Consider the following 15,129-nt stretch of genomic DNA (forward strand, 5'->3'; position numbering starts at 1 on the left):
AAACATGGGAGACCAGAACTGCACACAATATTCCAGATGAGGTCTCACCAGTGCCTTGTATAATGGTACTAACACCTCCTTATCTTTACTGAAAATACCTCACCAAGACCACATTAACATTTTTAACGGTCATATCACTTTGGTGGCTCATAGTCATCCTGTGATCAACCAATACTCCGAGGTCCTTCTCCTCTGTTACTTCCAACTAATGTGTCCCCAATTTATAACCAAAATTCTTGTTATTAATCCCTAAATGCATGACCTTGCACTTTTCACTATTAAATTTCATCCTATTACTATTACTCCAGTTTACAAGGTCATCCAGATCTTCCTGTATGATATCCCGGTCCTTCTCTGTATTAGCAATACCTCCCAGCTTTGTGTCATCCGCAAACTTTATTAGCACATTCCCACTTTTTGTGCAAGGTCAGTAATAAAAAGATTAAATAAAATTAATCCCAAAACTGATCCCTGAGGAACTCCTTCCAGCCTGACAGTTCCCCTCACCTTTCAATATGTCCTTTTGTAGTCTCCCCTTTAGCCAGTTCCTTATCCACCTTTCAATTTTCATATTGATCCCCATCTTTTCCAATTTAGCTAATAATTATAGAAAAAGGTAACAAAAATGATTAGGGGTATGGAACAGCTTCCATATGATGAGAGATTAAAAAGACTGGGACTTTTCAGCTTTGAAAAGAAATGACTAAGGGGGGATATGATAGTGGTCTATAAAATCATGACTGGTGTGGAGAAAATAAATAAGGAAGTGTTATTTACGCTGTCTCGTAACACAAGAACTAGGGGTCACCAAATGAAATTAATAGGCAGCAGGTTTAAAACAAACAAAAGGAAGTATTTCTCCACACAACACACAGTCAACCTGTGGAACTCCTTGCTAGAGGATGTTGTAAAGGCCAAGACTATAACAGGGTTCAAAAAAGAACTAGATAAATTCATGGAGGATAGGTCCTTCAAAGGCTATTAGCAAGGATTGGGAGGGATGGTGTCCCTAGCCTCTGTTTGCCAGAAGCTGGGAATGGGCGATAGGAAATGAATCACTTGATGATTACCTGTTCTGTTCATTCCCTCTGGGGCATCTGGCATTGGCTACTGTCAGAAGACAGGATACTGGGCTAGATGGACCATTGGTCTGATCCAGTATGGCCGTTCTTAAGTTCCAAAGCAATCGTTTCACAGTGTCACATTAGCATCTCCTGTCCTGTCCTGGCACAACAGATAGCGCTAGGGGCAAAGTTTTGAGCTGAAGTGTACATTGGGGTGGGAATTAAATCCCTCTCACTATTATAGGCTGATCCCTTGATACTTGCCTCTTTAGTGCTGAAACTATCAGAAGGGCAGTTTGGTCCTCTCACCTCCAATCCTGCGGGATCCAAGCTAAAGATTCCTCTGATCTAGTGGGTTTTCAAACTTTTTTCATTTGCAGACCCCTACAAATTTTCAAATGGAGGTGTGGACCCCTTTGGAAATCTTAGACATAGTCTGTGGACCCCCAGGGTCCACGTGGACCTCAGGTCAAAACCCACTGCTATAGGGAAGCTACGCAGGGCATGTTCCCTCTGTGTTGTTGCTTTCCGTCTCAATGCCCGTCCTCGTGTGTGGTGGGGGGCAGATTTGCCATTGAAAATATGAACCTGGTGTATATCTATGGTGTGTGAATGTGTATGGATGTGTTGTGTTTCTTTGTGTACCTATGAGTGCCGCCTCTATGCACCATCGTGTGTATTTCTGTGTGAGGTGCATGGGTGCAAGAGTGTGTGTATGTTTGCGGCTGACTTTGCCTATGGATGGGAAGCAAAAAGGTGTCTGGTGTGACGATGTGGGAGCATGCATGTGTGTATTGAGTGTATATATTTGGTGCGTATGTTTAGGGGTGTGTGCTGTGTGTGAGAGGAGTTGTGTGTTGTGTGCGTATGTGGGATGTGCATGCAGGACTGTTGTGTATGGTGTGTGTAGGAGTGTGTGTTGTGTCTGTCTGTAGTTGGGAGGGTGTGTAGACGTGGTAGGGGTGGGCATTGTGTGTGTATGTGAGGTGTGTGCAGGAGTGTGTTGTGTATACATGATGTGTATGTGCAGGAGGGTGTGTTGTGTGTTTACAGGACTCTTTCTGTGTTGTTGTGTATGTGTGCTATGTGACTGTGTCTGCATGTGGGGGATGTTATGTGCAGGAGTGCGTGTTGTGTGTGTGCAGGACTCTGTGTATATCTTGTGGTACATGTGTTGTGCGTGTTGTGTGTCTGTATGTGGGGTGTAGCAGTGTGTGTGTGTTCACATAGCAGCGGCCCCGCCTGCCCCAGGCCGGGCCACCCGCCCCTGCCGCCGGGTCCGGGGCTCCGCAGCACTAGTTCTGTGCCTGGACGGCGGCCCGCGACGGGGCGGGGCTAGCAGCCCACACCCTCCCCCCAGCTTCCCGGCGGGCTGGCAGGGTCCGGCCCGGCCCGGCCCGGCCGGGCGGGGCAGAGGGGGAGCGAGCTAAGACGGCGGGCGCCGGGCCCCTTCGCCAGCAGCCGCAGCCCGGCCAGGCTGGGACACCGGGCCAGCAAGTCTCTGCACCACGCAGATATAGGCGGGGCTCGGAAACGTACCGCCCCCGGCTCTGTTACAGCCCCTCCCCCCTACACACACAACTGTACCTACACAACCCCCTCACACCAATACCCCCACACAGCCCTCCCACTTACACCCCCCCCCAAATACACACACAGCCCTCTGACCTACACCCATCCACCTACACACACAGCCCTTCCACCAACACACACAAAAATACACACACAGCCCTCTCACCTACACCATCCACCTACACACACAACCCTCCCACCTACACCCATCCACCTACACACACAGTCCTCCCACCAACACACACCAAAATACACCCACAACCCTCCCACGTACACACACACACCTACACACACAGCCCTCCCACCAACACACAAAAATACATACACAGCCCTAGCCCTCCCACCTACACACTCCCCATATACACACAGCCTTCACACACACACCTCTCCCATCATCACACACAAAAATACACACACAGCTCTCCCAACAACACACACACAGTGGCAGTCCTCACACCTACACATACACATTGCCTTTCTGCCTACACACACAAAATACACAAATAACTCTCCCATCTACACCCACCCACCTACACCCCGGCAAACACATAACCAGCCCTCCCACCTACACACACAGGCCTCCCACACACATAGCCCTTCCACCTACACACACACACTGACAGTCCTCACGCCCACACATACACACAGCCTCTGCCTACACACACAAATACACACACAGCCCTCGCACACAGACTCGCAGCCCTCCCCATATACACATACACACACAGCCCTCACATACACACAGCCTTTCCGCCTACACACTCACAGCCCTTTCACACATGCAGCCCTCTCGCCTACACACACAAAAATACATACACAGCTTTCGTACTCACAGGTTTAGCTCTTCCACACACAAATATACACACACAGCTCTCCCATCTACACTTGCACACACAGCCCTCCGACCTACACACACAAATGCACTCACCGCTCACTCAAACACACATATTAATCACTCACTCACACAGCCCCTCACATCAACACATACAAACACACACACACACACACACACCTACCCTCACACACACACTTGTAACACAATCACACTACATATGGGCGCAGACACACACCTCCCCCCTCTGTTGTGTAAGTTACTGCTAGTAAATCTTGAGCCGACGCTAAAGCTACAAGCAAACCGGCTCCGATTTCGTTTCACGTTTCCTCGCTGGACCCAGTTCAGAAAATCAGTCCTCCCCTGGCTGTAGGCGGCTCAGCAAGAAAGAGGATCAAATGGTTTTAGCCGACAATTTGCCCCCTATAAACCATGCCCGCCTGAAGTTGAATGCACTGCTTGTGTTAGCCACTTTTTCTGCCATGGCCATTTCAGCCCCAATGGTTAACTTAGATCATGGAGATGGAAATAAAAACAACCCACATCCTATATGTTGACACACACAAAAATGAACAAGTGACTTCAGGGCAGTGAGAATCCCCTCCCCTAGGCTGAGAGCTCAGTGCTGCCCACTAGGCGTCCTTTCGAGGGGAAATGTCTCTTTCCCGGGCTGCTGCAGACGTGTCCGAGGCGCAAATGTGCCAAGCGCAGATCAGAAACAGATTTCCACCCCTCTACATGCATTGAAATCAAATCCAGTGAATTGCCTTTTAAAATCAAAGCCAAATGCTCATCGCTTCGGATCCCTTTGGTGCTTGACAAAGATCTGGTTCCTGTCCGTGTTGCAGGTATAATTACCCCACACCGTGATTTTCAACCTGAAATAAACTATAGTACGCATCGCGTATCTTTTGACATTTAAGTGGCTCGTGCACATTCAGCATTTTTCTTACCCGTTCTGCAGCGTGTCACTTTTTCATTCCGGATCCCTCATAAACAATCGATTGCGTTGCTCCTTTATATGCACGGGGTACACGTGCGGAAAGACAATAAACAGAACACCCCAGTGACTATCTATTAATGCCCATTGGGACCCTGTAGCACATCAGTGGGGCATACTTGAAGGCTTGTATAAAATTGGGAATAGTATAATAATCATGCAATTATAGTTATTGAACTGAGACTCAAGAACATTCTGAATTAAAAGTCTGTTCCCCCTCCCTCTTTGCTGTGTCCAGATATTACAGAACTACTCGGTAATGATTTCTTCAGACTTTAAATACCAATGTGTGCCAGGGCACAGCACAGTGGTTAGAGGAGATTTTTGACTTAATTCTTGCTCCACTCCAGCTCTGCAGAGCTATAGCTTTGTTTCACATTTTGGTATTTCCAGGATTCACATTCTCAGGGGATAAGATCAGCATCAGCATAAAGAGATGCCCAGTTAATTGCGTCATGCCCTGTGCAATCTTGACAACTCCGGTTACTGGTGGGTAGGTGAGATGGCGTCTAACCCCTTTGTCTAATCAAACTGGGGAGGGGGTGTAGCGGGGGCGGGAGGGGACAGGGAGTGGGGTGGGGAGCTGCACGATTGAAAATGACAAGAACGCCCATGTTCATTTGCTCATGCATTGCTCAAAATAAAACCAAACCAACTGCATCCAGTCCCATCAGCTCATCTGACAGTAACCTCTAGATCCTGTTTCCATTGGGGGAATCGATACAAATAATCTAAGCACTTTTTTCTTGTAATGGTCCATGCGCCCTAATGCAAAAGGTGGTTTTTTAAAAAAAAAAATCCGTTCCCTGTATATTATTAACCTATTTGTATGTAAACTGCGAAATATAAACAAACAGCTCCGGCAATGGGAATTTGCTGATCTCATTTATCTGCCACATACATCCAATTTTAGAAAATGTATCCAAAGAGATTTTAAAAGGCCCCAGCATCAGATAAACCCCTCCCTTGATTGGTGATTAGCCTCTGGAATAATAGCTGTATGTAATGCTTGGACCCGTTACCAGATTATCTATGTTCCTTTCTGCATGATCGGAATTCTTAAAGAAAGGTAAAATCCCTGCTCTATCCTCTCTTTAATCCCTTCAATATATTTCGCGTAGTGTATGTTTCACTTCCTTTGTTGGTATAAGATTACTCTTGAATTGCAGCGAAAATCCCTCCTTTCAAAAGCATTACAAAGTTGACATTTCCTTTCTCAATACAAGCCAATATTTAGATTACATGGACGTTAATCAAATAACCCGGGTTATTTCATTTGTCAACATGTTCACAAGAATTTTCTACCAGGCGTTAAAGGCATTTATAGGGAACGACATCTTTCAAAAGCAATGTTGCTAGCGCAGATATAGGGAATATTTGATCATGACAAGACAGCTGATGGTTATAATTTACATACCAGCTGTTTCAGAAATCGTTCGATACCCCAAATAGATCCATAATTTCTTTCTTGTGAGTGCCTCCTATGAGGCAAAGATTGTTTTATTGTAAAACATTTTTTACCATCAGACCCGAAGTGTCCACAGTCCCTAGAATAGCCCTGTAAATCAGAGCATTCCGTCAGAGATTGCGGGAGACTAATTCACAGGAAATTTTTTAAGAAACACCCAAACGAGCCCCCTTTTCCAAGTCCCATCCAGAGGAATTGAGCAGCATTTTTAGCAGCCAGTATCCCACAAGAGTTAACTGTTTAATAAACACCTGCTTTCTAACCCCCTTAATCTTCTGCAGACTGGAAGAGGTGTGTGCCTAGGACACAGTCTAGCCAGTGCAGGACTGGGAAAAGCAATGGCACCAGGGGAGATGTGACAGCACATGCCAGAGCTGCTCTGGAAGGCTGGGTATGCTGGCATCCTGTAATATACAAAGGCTACTCCTGAAGGCATTCTGCGCAACAAAAAAAAAATGAAAATTCTCCACACAATATTTTGAAATTCTGCAAAATTCTGCAAAATTCTGCAAATTTTGCTCCAGCATGGCATTGGGGAGCACAGGCCACTGGCTGCACAGAGGTGGGAAATCACTTTGCAGCTCCCCCCAGGGATGCAGACTCAGCGGTGAGGCTGCACCCAACCCTGACACAATGCAAGGACTGGGCCTGCCTCAGAAACACCCCAAGGCCCTGCCCCTCTGTACTAGATGCACCAGGTGTGGGCAGGCAGGCTCATCAAGGCAGGATCCAGGTGTGGGTTGAGAGGGTTCTGTGTGGGGCAATCTGGGTGCAGGAGGCTCAGTGGGGGATCTGGGTGTGGGGGGATCTGGATGCAGAGGGGCTTGTTCGGGGGTTCTGGGTGCAATGGTAATGGGACTCTGCAAGGGGGTCCGAGTGGAGGTGGTTGGGGCTCAGCTGGGGGTCATCTGGGTGTGGGGGAGATAGAGCTCAGCAGGGGGTCTGGGTGTGGGGGGCTTAGTGTGGGGGGGTCCAGATGCAGCTGGTTGGGGCTCGGTGGGGTGGGGATCCAGGTGTGGGTGGCTCGTCGGGGTGGTCCAGGTGCAGGGGGAGTGGGGCTCATTGGAGGGGGGGTCTGAGTGCAGGGGGGTGAGGCTCGGCAGGAGGGTCTGGGTATGAGGGGGTCTGGAGGTACAGGGATTGGGTGGATGTGGGAGCAGCTCCCAGTCCAAGATCCCTCCCCCTGCAGCTGAGGAGCAATGAGTGCAGGAAGCGAATGGTGGTGGGGAAGTTTGCAGAGCTTCCTTCAGCTGAGGGAGAAATTTAGGGTGAGTCGGACCTGGTCATGGATGCTGTGCAAGGGAAGAGGCAGTCCCGGCCTCCCCAGCTCAGCCAGGACTAGCAACTGAGCACAGCGCAGGATAAGAGCCACCAGCTGGGTCTTCCCCAGTCCCGCCTCCTGCACCATAGTGATTTATCTCTTTGCCAGCTGCCCTGGGCCCCCAAAACATACTGCTGGGGAGGGTTGCATGATTGCTCTTGTGGTTTCCCTTTGGTTCTCTGACAGAAAGCCATTTTTCTGCGGGGAAGCAAAGAAATCTGTGAGGGACATAAATTCTGTGCATGCGCAGTGGTGCAGAATTTCCCCAGGAGTAAAAGGCTCTTGGGGGAGAGTTTCCTTGGAGAAGGGGGGTAGATAGGGGAGTCTAGTTCCTGGGGGGAGAGGTGGGTCTCCAGGGGGTGTCTCTTGGGAGAAGGAGGGGGGACCCGAGGGAAGGCATGTCTGGCGAGAAGGCTGCAGTGTTCCTAGGAAGGGGCATATGGGGGAGAAATCCCTAGCTCGTGGGAGTGTTTCTGGGGCAGGGATTCTCAGTGGGGTGTGGTATTGGGGAGGGCGAGTCCCGGGATTCCAGTGGGATCAGGCCAGGAAGGGGCTCGGAGGACCTCCATGCTTATCAAACTCCTTGAGATGATGATAGTGTCAGGCTACCAGCTGCAGCGATCACTCCTTGGGAAGTATCTGTCTGTTTCCGGTGGCCCTGCGTCTGTCCGGAGACTGTAGAGGGGACCTCGCCTCCCGCACAAAGACAATCAGAGAGAGCCGGGGGGAATTGAGGTGGGGAGGGGCTGTGATGGGTGAGGGTGGATTCGGGGGGCGAGGGCGGGATACAGTGGGAGTGGAGATGGGGCGCAGGGAAAGGGCACAGGTGGTGATGGGGAGCACAGTGACTGGGTCATGGGGATGGGCGGGGTCGCAACGCGGCAGGAGGAGGCTGGGAGCACGGCAGAGCATAGGCAGTGGGGAAGATGGAAACCACAGATGGGGGTAGGAAGAGATTTAGGGAAGCAGGAGATGGGAGGACCTGTGGGGCATGGGGGACGAGGTGGGAGGGGGATGTGCCCTGGGAGTGGGGAGGTAGGGACCAGGGGGACTGGGTGGGCGATGTGCCGGGGGACGGGGCTGTGCCGTGCTGGTGTGTGTGTGTGTGTTTACGGGGCAGTGGAGTGCAGGGGGCGGATGCAGCGAACAAGGGAAGGGGAGAGGGTGTGTGCCGTAGGGGGGCGGGTGCACGGGACTTGTGGATGGAGCTGTGTCGTGGGGGGCGGTCCCAGGAGGGAGGGGGAGCAGGTGGTGTGCAGTAGGAGGGGCGGGTGCAGGAGAGAGGGGCCGGGACCAGGGCGGGCGCAAGGGCGGGCAGGGCCGGTGCTGTCACGCTGCTGAGTGCCGCCAGCCCGGCGCAGGGCGAGCGAGGGGCAGGCACCGCAGGCTGCAGCCGCCGCCCGGAGCGCACGGCGCTGGCTCTGGCCCCTCGCCCGGCAGCCCCTCTCCACCCGGCTCCCCCAGGCGCGCTGCGGGCCGGGGCCGTGGCGCTCCCCGCTCCGGCTGGGACTGCAGCCGGGATGCGCTGCTGAGTGGCAGCCCTGCGAGGGCAGCGCCTGCTCGCTCCCCCTCGGAAAGGCAGCGGCAGCCGGTAAGCGAGCGGCCGGAGGGGGCAGATGGGCGGGCGGCAGCCCCCGGCCGGGCGCTGCGCTCCGGGCTCCCCGCGGGGCATGGCAGCGTGTGTCCGTGCCTGGCGGGGTCCGCGGGGGTCCGGGTCCCTTCCCGCGACCACCCGCTGGCAGTGCCCCATGGGATGGGCGGCTTAGGGCGCGTGCGGAGCAGCTGCCCAGCAGGCGAGCGGCAGGGATCAGCCTCCGGAGCCTGCCCCTGGGACACCTGGCCGGGGGTGGTCTCACTCGCTGCCGGCCGGCGCTGGAGGGGGCAGCTGGCTGGGGCTCGCATGGCTGAAGGCAGCGTCCCGGCTGAGCAGCCAGAGCATCAGGGAATTTAGGGCGAACTCCCCCCGCACCTGGGACTGCGGGATCAGGAGGGGTTTGGTGCCGCTTCCTCGAGGGACTGACCCTGGTCCTCCAGGAGGGTTGGGAAGGGCTGTGTGCAGCGTGTGAACGAGCCCTGCCTCCCTGCGCTGAGCAGGGGCAGGGAAGGAAAGGGCCAGAGGGCTGCTCTTCTGAAGCATTCCTGGACCCAGACTTTTCCCTTCGCTTGGCCTTTCCTTGGAATTGCCAGTTTAAGTCATCTAAGGAAAGAGTATCAGAGGGGTAGCCGTGTTAGTCTGAATCTGTAAAAAGCAACAGAGGGTCCTGTGGCACCTTTAAGACTAACAGAAGTATTGGGAGCATAAGCTTTCCTGGGTAAGGTCTTGCTCTGAAGAAGTGAGGTTCTTACCCACGAAAGCTTATGCTCCCAATACTTCTGTTAGTCTTAAAGGTGCCACAGGACCCTCTGTTGCTTTTTAAGGAAAGAGTGTGTGTGTGTCGAGGGGGGGAACTCCCTGCATCTCACATAAGATATCAACAGGGGCCGATGTGTGTGACTTGTGGGGAGCAGGGGAAATGATCAGAGAAGGACGATCAACTTAGCTCACCTCCCTTACATTTGGGAGTGGTTTTTTTCAGAGCTTCGTACTTCTTTTATAGCACATCTCTCTGTGCAAACAAGATCTCCTCTCTCCTCTCGCAGGGCAGAAAGAAGGCACCTTGGGAAAGTTACCCACAAAGACAACCTATCTTAATTCCCTCCCTCCATGAATCTTTAGCCAACTCTCATTCTCTCTCGCCCCCACTCCGCAGCAGGCTGACAGTTTTCTAGTCAAGCCGTTTAAGTAATCATTTCCCCTTGTTTTTTCTTGTCACCCTTAGGACCACAATAGGTCATCAAACACTATCTGGAGACCTTCAAAACAAAAGGATCATGGTTTAGACACTTGTATCTAGGGACTAATTGCCATTTAATATTGGTGAACTTTCTTTGGCATAGGTTTCAGAGTGGTAGCGTGTTAGTCTGTATCAGCAAAAACAACAAGGGGTCCTTGTGGATAGGGGTTGCTTTACCAAGTGTGAGGTCAGTCTAACGAGATAAATCTCTTATCACTTCAAAAGTTATTTTTCCTCCCTTGGTATCCTGCTGTTAATTGATTTATCTTGTTAGACTGACCTCACACTTGGTAAAGCAAGTCCCAGCCTTTCATGTATTTATACCTGCTCCTGTATTTCTCACTTCATGCATCCGCTGAAGTGTGTTCTAGCCCACGAAAGCTTATGCCCAAATACATTTGTTAGTCTGTGAGGTGCCACAAGGACTCCTTGTTGTTTTCTTTGGCATACGTCAACTATACTTCCTATTGTCACCTAAATCTGATTCAATCCATTTAGCAAAAATCTCTTGTCCAACTAAATAAGAATCTGTTTCCAGTGTCAATTAAAAAAAAACATTAAATCTGCCAATCCTTCCATGGAAGAGTTTACTTGGTAGAAAACAGTGTGGTATGGGTGTCTGAAATATTTGAATAATGTCTTCTGTTATCAAACATGTACTGCTTGAAACAGATGTCAATAGACATTTGATGGAGGGAATTTAAAGCTGATTCTTACTGTCTCAGTTGTCCAAAAAAAAATAAAAAATAAAAAAAAATCAGTTACAATTGTAGTTAATGCAGTATTTGAATATGAGCTATCACTCAGGAAATATCCCTTATGTTCAATTTTTTTTCACAAAAATTGCTAAATATGGTGCTTGACAGCTTTTGTCACCATTTAATAAAGATAATTGGTACCAGAGAAGGCGAGAGCGGGAGAGAGATTTTTCTCTAGGCAATATGAAGACTGTGAGAATAATATTGAGATTTTTTTGGTCAGTCTTTTGTGTGTGCAACTAAATCAAATTAAAAAACTGGATCATTAAGAGAAAATAGATTGGATTTAAGTGACTTACAGTATTTCAAGGCAATTAATATATGTTGCAAAATGGAACCAAAATCCTATAGAAAAAGAGGATTGAGCATTATTGCTATTACATGAATGCAAAGTCAAAATATACACTATTCTGCTATTTGAATGTAATATATTTTAAAAAGAGACTAGGAAAACATTAATTTGTAAAGAAAATGGCTAGCTAAAATCTTAGCATATTATATGTAGATTTTTTTATGTTTGTAATTATACTTTTGTTAATACAAGTACAATTATGTCCCCATGACCCTGTGATGCACTGCTTATTTTACAAGTTATTTAGAATATCATGCGGGAAAAAGCTAATGTTGTATCATAAGTTATTTTAAGTCATATTCATAGCTTCTTGCAAAGAAATCTTTCATAGGAAAATAAAAGTTGTGCATCATAGTAATTTAAACTCACTATTTATCTTGTTCACCAAATCTTCACATTACATAGTAGTATTCACCTTAACCATCGCTTCAGTATTAGACACCTAAAAGTGAGTGATGTTAGCTTTCAGATATCCCCCATCATAATCGGAAAACGAGAATCATTTATAATATTCAAAGTACATATGTATGCTAAGGATATAATACCTATGTATAGAACTTTCAAAAAGGAACAGATGTACAGCCAACCCAATATTAATCCTGGTATCTTTGGTAGCTCTTGGTTATTAAAAATATCGTTCAACACAAATGTGGTTTAAAAATCTTGTAAACTGATAGGATGAAATTCCTTTTCATGTAAAAAAAATATGATTATAAAGTGGATTATAATTGCATGAATAGTGAAAGGAAATGGTTTGTGAACATTTCACTAGTTACAAATTTTGGTTGAATCTAACCTTGTTAGCACCGTTTTTGTTCATTTTTTTCTCTGAATATTCATGAAACTGATTTTTGTTTGTGTGAATGTTTGTGTGCATCTAGCTATTCATAGATTCCAAGGCTAGAAGGAACCATTGTGATTCTAGTCTGACATCCTGTATAAGGCAGGCCAGAGAAGATCCCCAAAATAATTCCTAGAACAGACTAGATCTTTTAGAAAAATGCCCAATCTTGATTTAAAAATTGTCAGCGATAATCCTCCACCACCGTTGGTAAATTGTTCCAATGGTTAATTACTCTCACTATTAAAAATGTACATCTTTATTCCAGTCTCAGTTTGTCTAGTGAGTGAACGTACTTATCTGTGTGAGAGCAAGGATCTTGGTCCTGGAATGAAGCGCTCACCTTGCCCGCCCAGTATATACTTATTGTATTTGTTTGGGAGCAGCAGAATGAGAAAATCAGTGATCTTTTTCATGCAAACAACTGAGCAATCCCTCAGCATGAGTAGCAAGGAGAGGGGGAGTAGGGTGGGTGGTGGCAGGATGTGCAAACAGCAGACAGGTCTTTTTCCTGCAGACACTCTGCGCTTGTTCCTGGTACTACCCAGATGTATGGGCCAGTTAGACAGAGGAGAGTCAATGTTTGAGGAAAACCACGCTGTGGAATCGTGCAGATGGTCCTGGGACCATACAGTCATCTGCCTGATAGAATGCAAGCTACAAATAATGGTGCATAGTAGTGAATTCACTCTGTGCAGCTGGCAAGTATACAAAGTGACTTGTGTTGCTGTATGTAGCTTTCCAAACCATGCTGGCCAGAGCCCTGGGACTCTCAATTAAGTGACTCAAGGAACTGTCTGTAACTTTCTCTCTCCCTCACCCCCTCCCCGCTCTCTGCCTGGGAATAAATCAAGGCTCTAGCTTTCTCTCTCCCTCAGCCAGAGAACTCCATAATTTTAAAAGTTAAGGTCCATGTATTTAGCCAGGTTTTTTTTTCATGTAAAAGGGGACAGAAAAGATTTAAAATGCTAACAGACAGTTCTTAGACCTGCTGTTTCCCCTCCCTGAGTGATCCAGCACCCCAAAGATGTAGTCATGCAGTTGTGTTCATAAAAGTCGGGTTATCCCAGCTTAACAGGGTAACCAGAAACCAGACCAGGCAACTGAGGTGGCCAGGAACACAGCTCAAATATTGAATTTCAGATACTCTGGACAACTTGCTTTGAATAGTTTGCAAACCACCAGGGACTCAAATACGTGCACAAAAAGCCTTCATCCTACACTTAGAAATAACAAACCAATTCATAAAATTCAAGATCAGTTAATAGACAATTCATGAAGGGTAACACTCAGCCTCATGCATAGGGCCAGCACAAAGCCAATGTGAAATCCCAGTTAAGCTCTATTTTGAGGTCTTAGGTGGTGCATAGGCCTTGGAATGAAAAGGGCCAAACCCAGTGAATAAATTGTTCCCATTTAATAGTTCAGTCAGCTCTAGCAGTAGTTGGCGGTCGGGGAAGAGACAACCATTCTGTACGCTGTGCTGGGTCAGTGAATTCACTCTTTAAAAAAGCTGACCCTCTTTTTAAACCATGTAAAGATTCTACCTGGAGTTTTCTAAGGAACCAGAGGAAGTTAGGTGCCCAATTCCACTTGAAAGCCAATTGGAGTTGGGTGCTTCGCTCCTTAGGATCTTTTCAAATCCCAGCCTTTCGAATTTATGGGCACGGTTCACTATTTATACAGCGTCACAGGCAGTTCACCCAGGCGCACTTCGGTGCTGAGTCTCAGAAACGTCACTTCTGGGCTTTAGTGGGGGAGTTGCCCAGGTCTGATTCAGCAGATGAAATTGCTCCCTTGCGGTGATCCATGAGATCACCTTCGTACTCTGCTCCAGGGTGGCGGCCCCTGCACCCTTTCCTGGGGAGATTCCACTTGACTGTGGGTCACTGTGCTGGGTATCTAGCCGAGATCTGATGGTTCATCCTAATCCAACTGCCTGTATGGTGTGTCCTGCGGCATACGGGGAATGGAGACAGACTAAAAAGTGTGGGGGTCTACAATCCTCAGTTGCTCCAGGGCTGGATGTTGATGACATCATAGCTCTAAAAAAGTCTGAACCCCCCGAGGCTTGGAGATGTTTGGATCTGGAATAAGAGATCCAGACTGGATCCCATCCCCTCCAAACAGGCCAATTTCTGTCCAGTCAATTTCCATTCCCGAGGTTCTGAAGTGCAAACTGGGCTCCTACTCAAAGCCTTCCATGTCTCACCTGGCTGCGCCAGCCAGCTGCTACCTCCACTGCCTTTTTTAGGGAAGCTGCCAGGTGAGTGATGAGTGGTTGCAGCTGGGGAGACAGGAATAGTGGAGATCCCATGGGAACAGCTGTTCTCGTGAGCAGGGCTGGTTCAATCACATTTTGCTTCCCACCTGCCCCCAGAGGGGATTATCACATAGGCAAACTAGGGACATGCTTAGGCCCCAAATGCGTGTGGGGAGAAGAAGGGGGGGGGGCGCGTCTGGGACCCAACAAACAATACAGTGACCACAGCTGGGCTGGCCATGCTGTGGATCTGCCAGGACTGTCTGCTCATCAGGGCACTTCTCACCATGATGGGGATATAAAAGAGGGCCACTGAAGTCAATGGAAAGACTTCAATTGACTCTAATGTGATTTGGGTCAGGCCGAAAGATTGGATTCTAAGGGTAGGATTAGGATTCACACCTGTGCAATGGGGCCAACAAAAACAGACACAGCACTCAAATCCCACTTAGCTCTATTGTGGATTTAACATGCCAGGGCACAGGCCTTTAGCTGGGTGGTGGCAAAATGGAATGTATTGCCAGTACTTTTAAGTATAGAGGAATAATTTAAAAGGCTAAGAAATGAAGATTCCACTACATAAAGTGCTTTCCTGGCCTTGCTTAGAACATCAGGTGCAGGGCTCAGCTGATAAAGAACCACCAGGCCTTGGAGAAAGTCTGGAGAACACAGAAGAATGATTAGGGTGAGACAGCGAGGTTGTATGTACTTTGGGACATATGCTGCCAATGGTTTTTAAGCATAAATTCCAATTTATATCAATGGGGAGTTATGCTTAAAAACTGATGGCACAATATGTACCCATTTACTTCAATGCTACTGCA

The 15,129-nt window shown here is 48.3% G+C and overlaps 1 protein-coding gene across 2 annotated transcripts in view; it reads left to right on the top strand.

Moving 5' to 3' along the window:
- The first annotated feature begins 8,546 nt into the window (after window positions 1-8,546).
- The window catches only part of ZNF488 (zinc finger protein 488), a 36,744-nt gene continuing 30,161 nt past the window's right edge, over window positions 8,547-15,129 (top strand). For both annotated transcript variants that reach the window (XM_042856107.2, XM_005307309.4), the window contains exon 1: window positions 8,547-8,848. The gene's annotated coding sequence lies outside the window, so the exon portion shown is untranslated. The remainder of the gene's footprint in view (window positions 8,849-15,129) is intronic.

This window comes from Chrysemys picta, chromosome 7 (genome assembly GCF_011386835.1).
Source record: "Chrysemys picta bellii isolate R12L10 chromosome 7, ASM1138683v2, whole genome shotgun sequence".
In the NCBI taxonomy this organism is placed as follows: domain Eukaryota; kingdom Metazoa; phylum Chordata; order Testudines; family Emydidae; genus Chrysemys; species Chrysemys picta.